Source organism: Melanotaenia boesemani, chromosome 2, assembly GCF_017639745.1.
Source record: "Melanotaenia boesemani isolate fMelBoe1 chromosome 2, fMelBoe1.pri, whole genome shotgun sequence".
NCBI lineage: Eukaryota > Metazoa > Chordata > Actinopteri > Atheriniformes > Melanotaeniidae > Melanotaenia > Melanotaenia boesemani.
In genome coordinates, this window is record NC_055683.1 from 3,354,928 (window position 1) to 3,366,337 (window position 11,410).

Here is an 11,410-nt window from a genome sequence, read left to right on the forward strand (position 1 = left end):
AAGTTCGGTGATTTGAAGCTAAGTTCTTTGTAGTTCTGGGCACTATTTCCATCACTTGACGTTATTATCTGGAACAATCTGAACTGTCATCCCTCCTCTGTGGGTCAGAAACAGCGCTGGTTGAAATCATTCAAATTCACTCCCATATTCACTGAAGTAACCTTATGTTCGCGCGCGCGCGCGTGTGTGTCCTAAAACACATCCACTCCAGTCTTTCTATCTATTCATAATGTTGTGTATAGCTCTATTATCAGAACAAGTGTATTTGTATCATATTGTTATTATTATAGTAATTATTTGATGGATGTTTCCCAGGTGATGTAAATATATGGACATTTTATTTGTGACCAGTTGACTGTGCTTAGCTGTTTTTGTGAGCGCGTGCTTGTGTGCGGCCTGTGAGGGTGTCAGTTTTCTGTCAGTGAGCTTATATATAAATATACATATATAAAACGGTAACAATAAAGATTCTCAGAAAAACAAAATCGGACAAATTTAAACATCTGCATAAGGCACAGAAAGGCTTCCCAAATAATCCGTGTGGTGTAAATGAGTGTGTGTGTGTTTGTGTGTTTGTGCGCGTGCATGTTTGTGTGAGAAGGGGGCGGGGGGTTGGGGTACATGTTTTTATTATGCACTTGAGTATCACCAATCGAAAACTTGTTCAACTTATTCAAACAAGAAATTGTTCATAAAATAAAAATCTGAGATTATTCCCTGATATGTCCTCTGTCTGTCCTCTGTCTGTCCTCTGTCTGTCCTCTCTGGCCTCCGTCTGTCCTCTGTCTGTCCTCTCTGGCCTTCGTCTGTCCTCTGTCCTCTGGGCTGAGAAATAGGTGGGAATTGGGTTGAGTTTAGCTTAGCTCCACGTGGACTCGAATCCAAGTTTTTTGGGAAAAATCAAGTGAATTCTGCATTTTTATTATTAGCAAATTGGTTAAAGAAATAAAATTCGAATTTCAGCGCATCACACCAAACATCTTTTCCTGTTTTTTTTTTTTTTTTTGGAACCCTCAACGCATTTTCTATCCTGCTATCCAAAAGCACCCCAACACCACGCTCACCAAACGGCCCGCATAAAATGCGTATGGAGCACATCCAAATAGTTTGCATCTGTAGGCGCATTACTGAGATCATTTCAAACCATCAACGGTGGACAAATTGGTCACTTTTCTCCCCTTTCCGTCCGAACGGAGGCCATTAGCGAATAAATTAGGTTACCTTCTCCTGGTTTCCAACTGTAAACAACCAAATGAACTTTTAAACTCACCGGCTGATGGTGCTGCAGTTTCCCTGCTCATAAACGCGTTTCTTTCTGAGCAGTTGGGGGGCGGAGGGGTCTTCTTTGGAGCCTCATCTGGACACAATCTCTTGCCTCTTCTACTGTGCTGAGATGTTTTTTAAACTAAACCCTTCTGCTTTGGGCCAAACAATAAAAAGGGAGGCAGCTTTGACATTTGCATGTCAAACAGATGAGGGTTTTTATCTCGAAGTGGATCGTAAAGATCAGGCCTAGCTTCAGACTGATACCCCTCACTGGCTCTCCTCTGGTCACGTGAGGTCCATAAAGTTAGTTTTATGGTTTTGGGGAGTTGACATTATACTATATATTTCACATTCTAGAAAGTAAGTGACGGTTTAACGGCTTCGTGAGGATCCTAAAGGGGTCAGTAAAGTAAAGAGCGAGTGGGAGGGTGCGTCCCTGTGTGTGCGTAAGTGTGAGTGTGTGCGCGCGTGTATGTGAGTGAGAGAGAGAGAGAGAGAGAGAGAAAGAAAGAGAGAGATAGAGAGAGAAAGAGAGAGAGAGAGAAGGAGAGAGAACAGGCCATTACTACCGGCTGCTGTTCTTGCTCTGTTTCACACTTGGACCCCGGCGATCTCCGGTCTGGTTCGCTCTGGTCAGTGAGAAAACCGGTGGAGAGGAAGAGCAGGATGCACAGTAAGTGGAGGAAGAGGGCCGAGTCTCAGTGAGGGCTAAGTACAGCGAGGGTGGGGCTGGTCTAGAGAGAGAGGGGGTGGGTTATTACAGTGTCACTCACTCACTCACTGTGTGTTGTGCTGCCGTATTAACGCGCCTGAGAAGTGACCCCATGCTCCGGTGTATTTCAGATATTTTGTTGTGGCTGGCGGGTCGTGGCGTCATGAATGGGATAAGACTGTGTACAATTACGAGCGAAGTAACCAAAGCACGTGCGTCATTTCACTGTGCATGCACACTGAGACTTGTGGGGCGTTTTATCAGTGCAGAGGCGGCAAACACGACGTGGTTTGTAGTTGCAGATTGCTCTTCTGTCTGTAGCTCCGTGACTGCAGGAAACTACTTCACCTTCAGGCGTATTTTCCTTCATGCATTTTAAAACGGATTAATTTGGGGTGTTTGGATGGTAAATCCAGAACAGCTGATGTTTGTGTTAGTGTTGTGATTTTTAACTGCGTGGGGCTGATCTGGCTATGTCTGTGGAATTAATCTTTGGGATCACACACCACTTTCACACACAGCCATCATGTGTGTAAAGTTTGTTCAATCAGGGAATAAGAGGTTAAAAAATCCCCGCTGTGGTAAAATGGAACAAGGATAAATGTGTGCCCAGATGTATGAACACGACCTTGGGTATAGAAGAAAATCTTTGTCTGCCCCCCTCCCTTGTAGTCTCCACACAGGATGGGCGTGAACGAACAAACGTCGTGGAAACAAATATTTCCAAGACTCAACATTCAAACCTTACAGGGGGTTATTTTACACCACAGCTGGGCTGTTAAATTCAGAACACACACACACACACACACACACACACACACACACACACACACACACACACAAACACAAACAGAGACGCACAAAACCAGCTTGAATACTGAACGAAACTTCATCTGCGCTCATTTGACTTTACAAACTCCAGATAGCAACAAGTTCTGTTCTAGAATACAAAATGTAAACAGGATTAGCTGCACTTTTCCTGGAAATTTGCTTATTTTCATCTGTGAAGGCAAATAAATAAATAAATGAATAAATAATTACCAGAATGCAAAATAAAAAATAAAAAAAAAATCAGCCAGTTCTCAATGCCACAGACATATTTAGTTGGTGTCTGTTTCCACCAGAACATCTCTAAAGGAAGTTCGTCTCATTGATCTTATATTTAATTTGGAATATAAATGAACCATGTTTGAAACAGCAAATCCAGCACGCAAAGATCAACATATTAATGGTGTTTGCTCCGGGGTTCAAACTTCAAGAAAACGAAGTTCCTGTTTCAGAAGATGGTTCAGATCTCGACTGATGGGATTTGTGGGCTGCGTGGGCGCTTTTCAGATTCCCTACACCCCCACCCTGAACATAATGAACCCAGTATAGGAAATAGATGGATGAATTCGCTAAAACAAAAACAAACAAAAAAAAAAACGATCGCGTGACTTCATTCCTCTGTTACAAAAACTGATTTAATGAAGTTAAATGGTTCATTGGTCACTGTACAAAAAAAACTGATCTTCATTTAAAACATATAAAAGTCTCAACCTCTGGATTTTAACTGCCACAATCTGATCTGTTTCAGACCTTGCGCAGCTTATTAAAGAGTATATCTAAAATATAACCCAAAAACTGAAGTAAAGAAATAACTTTTTAATCAACTGATTCCCCCTGATGTTTGAACATCAGAAAATCTCTTTTTTTTTTTTTTTTTTTTTTTTGTAATAGATGTTACATGTAAATAACCAGATTTCTTTGACTGGTAATAATACAGAGGGAATTTTCCTTAAAACAATATAAACTTACCAATCATCATGGAGCTGTGAGATGCTACTGAGCTAATTTAATTTATTACTTTCTTTTATTTTACTTTTATATTTAATTATAATCACAAGCTTGTTTTCAACCATACTCAGTTTTTTGTCACGATTTGTTTGAATGTGTCATTCTGTCTGAGTGTGTCTCAAGCACATACACAGCTCTGTTGACTTTGTTAACATTACGGGAACTACTGCTCTCAAACTCCCATTTCTAATCTTCACCAGACCTCAGGGTGAGTCTGTAGATTCCTGTTGCTCCACCTCTACTAGGATTTATTCCAAATGAACTTTGATTCATAAAATAATTTCAAAATGATGAGAATTCACATGGCTATGGAATAGTAAATGATAACTATTTGAACAATGAAGACAAAAGCAAATATTTCTTTCCAACCTGTAAGCTTTGACAAAATAGGAAATGTATGAAGTTTGTTTATTTATAGGCTAAAATTTGTTCTTTCAACTGCTTCATAAATGCACTATGATTGAATCAGTTCAATCTGTAAATGGTGAAATCTCTACTGACACATCATGATAGTTATGTTTGATAATCCTAAACAAGGACGTTTGAATGATTCCTTTTATAAAAATAAATTATATTGTAATTATTATAGTTGAAAATAATAATATTAATAATAATAAGATGATGAAGAAGAAGAATACAAGGGAATATTATGTTGTCCTGTATGTTTTGTTGTCTTACTGTAGTATTTATTAGCATTTTTGAACTTTCATGTTAATAAGCAGACTCCAGGTTGAGGTCCAGACCCAGACCCAGATCTAGACCCAGTCGTTGACCCACACTGGCCTTCGTGGGCCTCATGAGTGTATTTCTGGAATGGCCTGAGCCCTGCAGGAAGTTTCAGTTCAGTAAACAGGAAGGCAAAAACCTTGTCATTTCATTTTTCATCAACTTCCTCCCTTTAATGATGATACAGAACCCCCCACCCCCACCCTCTAACACTTCCCCACCTGCACCAGCGTATTTACACATAGGGTATGTGACACTGGTATTCTTGTGGGGATAAGTGAGAGTAACAAAGGAAGGCGCAGCAGCAGGTCTGAGAGGAGCTGCTTCATTTCTGCTCTGTTTGTCATCTGTTTCCCGGTTATGTACACAGGGCAGCTCCAGCCTGCAGGGCCGCTTCTCCCCGGCTTTATGTGCATTATGTGCACGGACTTGCTGCTCCTTTGAAGCTGTCAGAAGGCGCTGAGCTGATCTTTGGTGTGTTGGTATGATGAGTTGGGTGAGTAACTAATGAAATGGCGCTTTATTTCCTCCCATTGCTAAAGGTGTGTGTTTGTCTCGGAGTTGTGTGTGGGAGTAACTGGGGTGTGTTTTGTTGTGTTTGCTGGGTTTATTGGGAGGGTATGAGAGAGCTGAGATAGAAAGGTGAATGACCCGGGCGTGGGAAGATCCTGTGTGTGTTTTCAAGTTTTATGTCATTTCACACACAAATTTGTGACAAACTTAGAGGATTGTAAAGTCTGACCTGTCCACTGCAACCACACACCTGGCTGTTTCCCTCTCAGCATCTCCTGGGATTTCATGTCGTCCTGTCTCTAAACAGAGATTTGGTTTTGGCGCTTTGCTGACGTCTCAGTGCGCGTGCTCATTGGCCAGCGCGTGAAGCACAATGCCCTCTGCATACTGAGGAGGGTGAACGGCTCGGCCAGGCCTCATGAATAATGAACAAGAAGGTGTCACTGCGAGGTCAGCAGACTTGATCTAGCCACGCACTGCGCGCGCGCATGAGTGGGAGAAAATCTTACACCAGCGCCCTAACAGTGATTTGTTTACCTCAGCAACACAGGGGAAAGGAATTAACAGGTGGCTGCTTTCAGAAGTGTCCTCCATTTCCGGATCACGGGGATGGGGTTAGCTTCAGACAAACAAACAAACAAACACAAACGTCCACATGTTGACTCAGGCAGGTTTGGTGGAAACACAAACCCGCCAAACGGTGCAACCAGGCCGACCAGCAGTAAGGAACATGCTGAATTTAAAATCTTATCCAGCTCTGATTTGCCGTAAACATGTGGCACCTGCGTCTGTTGTTCAGCCAGTAATGAATAAATATAAAAGGAAGTGACGTAACTTATTATGTGTATAAGACGATTGTTCTATATGGTAGAAAATGGTTATACAACTTTATTTTATTTTATTTTATTTTATTTTATTTTATTCCTGTCTTTGCATTCCTTCAGCGGGCAGGGGACTGAATTTTCTGACCGAATGCAGGTCTCTCTCACCGCCACCAGGGCCCGCTTCAGACCAGGATGAGGGCATCATTCAATCCCAGGGTCCCCATCGAGCTGCTCTTGCATTTCCATTAGTCTTCAGCACGCGCCGCCGTCCTATAGATTTTGAACCAGCATTACGCTGTAGGCAAACAGCCTCCCGTCTCTCTCTGTCTTTGTTTCAACACACCAGCGTAAAAAAATTGTCTGCTTCTCAGATGATGGAAGTAAACGGAGACACATAGAGAGTCGCCGTCTTTCAATCTGAAGTTGGAAGAGAAAAATGAGTAAAGTCATTTAAGGAGGCACGATTAATTCATGGATAGCACTCACTCACACACACACACACTGCACTTCCTGCCTAAGGCAAACAGAAGATTTTTATCAAGAGGACTGGGTCTACATGACTGGATGTTCCAGCTAACCCGTCTACAGCCAAAGGTTCAAGGAGTTGAAGGGTCAAAAGTTCGCTGCTGTGAGCGAGCCCCCCCCCTCCACACTCACTGCGCTCCAGGCCAATGGCTGCATGCTAAAGGCAAAAAAATAAAATCGAGAGAAGAGAAGAAGATGGGACGGGGAAGGGAGGTATGGAGGGGGTAGATGATAGAAAAGATAGCATGAAGCAATGGAGAGGTGAAGGCCTGACCTTTCCTTCAGCCAAAGACAAAAGCAAAACCTTTCCTGCCCAAAGAGACAAAGAAAGAAAGAGAGAGATGGAGGGGAAAATAGGGTTGTTCAGGTTGGAGAAAGGTGGGAGAGGAGAAGATTTTCAGTAACACGGTGGTGGCTTGGAGGGCTGCAGGTGTTTGGCTGCACATTTCCTGAGACTGAGATTCAACCTCATTTAGTGTGTTTTCAAATGTAAGTTATTATTATTATTATTATTATTATTATTATTATTATTATTATTATTATTATTATTTAATGCTTAACAAAACAGAAAGAAAGAAAGACAGAGAGAAAGAAAAAAAGAAAGGCATGAATCTTAGACAGAGTTATATCTCTGACAGGACTGAGCTGATAAGGCTGAGAGGAGGAGGAGAAGATCTTCATCTCTGAACACCTTATACATAGGTATAAAAAGATTTTCCTTGAGGCATGAAACCACCACCAGCCCACACCTCCAACTAACTCACACACTCTGTCCGTGTGTGCTAATCTAACTAACCACACCAAGAACAAAAGAAAGGGGAAAATATTTCATTGCAAATTTTCGTTTCTTTCTGTCAATAATAAAGTTTAAATGAGCTGAAATTGAAACATTTGTGGAATAACAAGCACTAGTTTCTACTTTTGGTACATAGACCAGGCAGGATTGTCTCAGCGTATTTTAATGAGATTCATAACTGTATTTTTTTCTACCAAAATGGTAGCGGTGGTAGTTAAAGGGTTAATCCACAGTGGCTCCTAACACGCATCAGTTGCGCTTACCCGAATGGTTTCCTTGTCACTAGTATTACTTTGTTTTTGTTTGACCTGTGTCTTATCACATCTATAAAAATTCACATCTAGTTAAAGTAAAATGGAGCCAATGAAAAAAGAAACGTGACTCCGTTTTCTTTAACTGAAATTATGTTAATAAAATGTGAAAATGTAACCTAAGGAGAGAAGTGATGGAATGGCTGGAACAGCGTGTGGTCTTTTTTACGGCCATAACATCGATGAGAATCCAGAATGACATGGATACAGCTGAATAATCTGATACATACGATCCTTTCCACGCGCCTCGTACACTGTTAAACACAATAGCAGCAGTTATTTACACGAGTCCCTCAACATTACAGCAAATGTATAATTCTCTGAGGTGACGGTGGTTGTAGCAGGAGGCTGGGATGTCGCTGTACACCGAGGGGTCATTTATATTTCTACAACAAAGGAAGAAGGAAAAATGATCCTGGAAGAAAAGAAATGGAAGAAAGGAGTCCTCCCTCCTCCACACCACTGACCATTTTTCTTCAAAGTAATGACTTCAACTCAATTTAACAGAAGGAAGGGGAAAGAGTAAAATGACAGAAAGAGGAGAAGAGGGACAGAAGGGAGTGAAGTGGAAATGTCAGAAGGAAAGGGTGGAAAAGGGAGGGAGGGAGAGAGAGAAAGAGAGAGAGAGGTAGGCTTGGCTTGACTCCGGGTGAACTGGAGGTCAGCGCGTCTCACTGATATTAAAATGTATATCGGGGACGCGGGGGTGACACGCCTCGCCCGCTAAACAAAGAGTGTGCCAAACTGGCAGATTAATTTGAAAACTTGAGTCCACGCACACACTTAATGCCTTAAAGAGCCCACAGTCTCCACAGCAGCCCTGCTTGGTCTTCCTCAACCCCAAACCGCTCCTGTAACACCGGCACGAGCAGCGGCCACCGATGACCGTGCACTGACAGCGCGTGCCAGCTTTAACGCGCAGCATAGCTGTTGTATTTGCGGGATTATCACCGTCAAATCTCTATAAGTGCGCAGTGATGAAGATGGTTGCGGTGGAGGCGAGTTTTTTTGCTTTACAGATCTGAGACGAGCGTGGCCGTGATGGATACAGTTCACGGAAATAACCAGGTCGGTTTTTATTTCCCACGAGACAACACGAAGAATCCCGAAAAAATGAAAGTGTGGGGCAGCAGGACGAAAGCCAGGGTGGTCGCTATGAAGGAAAATGGAACAAAGCCTGAGGTTTGTTAGAAATAAAAGACAGAAGAAGAAAATAAGACCATAGTAACACCAACGGCATGGATTGAGCCGATCAGACGACTTCAGAAAAGTGGAGAAATCTGTGAGCTGCGGTCACGTGAGTAGCTTTCAGCATAAAAAAATCTAACGAAATCACTTCGTAAGAGAAGAAGCTGCCTCATTTACATATCACTGTGTGTGTGCAGTTTTTAGTCGTACTGTGTGTGTGGCTGACGATTTGCTCATGCTGAGAGGAAGGCCAATACCACGTGCAAGACCTGCTTTACAACACCCACCTCCTCTTCTCCTCTTCCTCTTTAGCCTGCTTTTCATCCTGAGACAGTTTAGCTTTACAAGCTTTATCAATTATGAATTTGATTGATTTGAGTCCGTCCAGAAGATGAAGAAATGAATTTTGTCTCCTCTTTCTGAGCGACACGTGCTGCACTGTGACTAGAACATGGTTTTAACAAGCGGGCCGAACTTAGTGCTGCGTGACTTCAGGGCCACGAGATCGCATGTCCTTAGGATCCAGAGAGGGGTGAAGGCCAGGTCGTGGTCTGTGGAGGGTTAAAGGTCGCGATGGCAACTTTCTAACTTAATGACATTAATTTTAAACTTTGATCACATTTTTAATTTTTTTTATCAATTCTTGGTTAAGAGGAACAAATCGACGTACGAGCAGATTTTCAGCTGATTTATCTGAAAGCAGAAACACAAACTCGTCAGTAGCGTCGCTTCAACTTTAAATACTGCAAAAGAAAGAAAGAAAGAAAGAAAGAAAGAAAGAAAGAGAAAAAAGGATTAATTAATGCATTTTTGTGTCGAATTTAATGCTCACTGGCAACTGGTTTTTCAGGCTAATTTTCACCAAAGATTAGTTCATATTTATTTTATTCATATTTTTCTGTTTTCAGCTGCTGCCTGAGGAGGGTGGGAATCTTTGTGTTGTTAGCCGGCTGTCCGACAGTTTTCCTCTATTTAATATTCCCAGTTTTAGATGAAGAGCTCCTGGCCTGATGGATTGTAAAATTTAACTTCCAGACGGGCTCATCCAACTTCAGATTAATTCTTGCCTCTACGCGACGATGTTCAGGCCACTTCGTTTTTCCCTCTCTGTCCTTAACTTTGAATGGCAGCAACCAGGGAACGGACCTCAATTAATTATTCAAACTGCACAAAGAAGGAGAGCCACGTTTCTCTTCTTCTCCGTCAGCTCTGAAGCTTTCTATATTGGTCATATTTCAGAACTTTGACAAGTCGAGCTGCTGGAGATAATGAGGCCGTTTAACCCTTCAGTATGTTCATGTTCATTTTCTCACCGCGGATTAAATAAAAATAGACGTGATGTTGGAGAGAATTACTGCAGATTCAAAAATTCCTAACTAATTTTATGGAAGATATCGCTTTAGCCTTTTTATCTTGTTACTATTTCAGGAAAAAGTTCTAAATATTTATATTTCTAACACGAATTTAACGAATTTTAAAAGAAAGAGAAAAAGGAAAACAGCGTTCAAGTCTTTCGGGCCAGGTGTAAAAAATTAAGCAATAAATTATATTTAAAATTCTGATATTTCCCAAAACTTTATTTCGCTGATTGCAACATAGTCTGAATACACAGAAATCACGCGCCACTCCGGGCCGTGTTTGGGTGATATTAATCTGTTTATCTTAGCAAAAGAAATGTTGCTCAAGCTTAAGAGCGTCTACTATCATGCACATTAAACTGATTTTTCCAGCAACAGATGTTTTCTTCTTATGTTGAAATCTCGGATTACAGCGAAGACTTTATTTATTTAAAAGGCAGCTCACGTGAATGCACCGCACAGGCCGCGAGTTCGGCAGAAAAACACAGTTTAGTTTTTCACACAAATTAGCCACAGACGTCCTCGTCAGTTAGTTCGTAGCGCAGAGCATGAAGGGATTTTTCTGAAGTTAATATAAAGGATGTCTCAGTTTTTTTTCTTTCAGATAAAGAATGAAAAAAATAATACTGAGAAAATAACACTGAGAGACTCATTTTTCTCATCGCATGACGAGATCATGAAGTCTTTTGGGAACAAAGTTGCTTTTCTTCCCATTTCTTTAAAATCTCAGTAGGTGTGTCTAAACCTTTGCTTGGAACATTGGCCTCTACATTTAACCAGAAATAATGGGTTCCCATCGGACTGAATGGTTTCTGGTGACACACTTGACAAAGGAAAGAGAAACGCTGCAGTCAGACTCAACACACCTTGATCGATAGACCACCTGAGGTGACTCTGAGTAAAGTGAAAGGTCAAGGTGACAGCAAAATGACCACACCTGCACAGACACAGTAAAGAAATTAAATGAAACCTATATATATATATATATATATATATATGTGTGTGTGTGTGTGTGTGTGTGTGTGTTATAGAAAGGAAGATAGAAAGAAAGAAAGACAAAAAAAGAAAGAAAGAAAGAAAAAAAGACAGACAGACAGACAGACAGAAGTGCAGGCCTTTTGTGCGCTCTGATCAGATCAGGTTTTAATCGAGTTAAATTAAAGTTTGCAGGACAAACTCCAATCCATTTACCAAACTGAGAGGATATTTATCCATTTATTCACTGCTCCATCCATTTTTCAGCCAGATCTTTCAGAACCATTTTTGATGGGGCAACGTTTCCCCGTGCCAAGTAATTTGTCTTTTCTTTCATTAAATTGCTTTCATTCTTTTAGAACGTCTCCGTTTGCGCATGC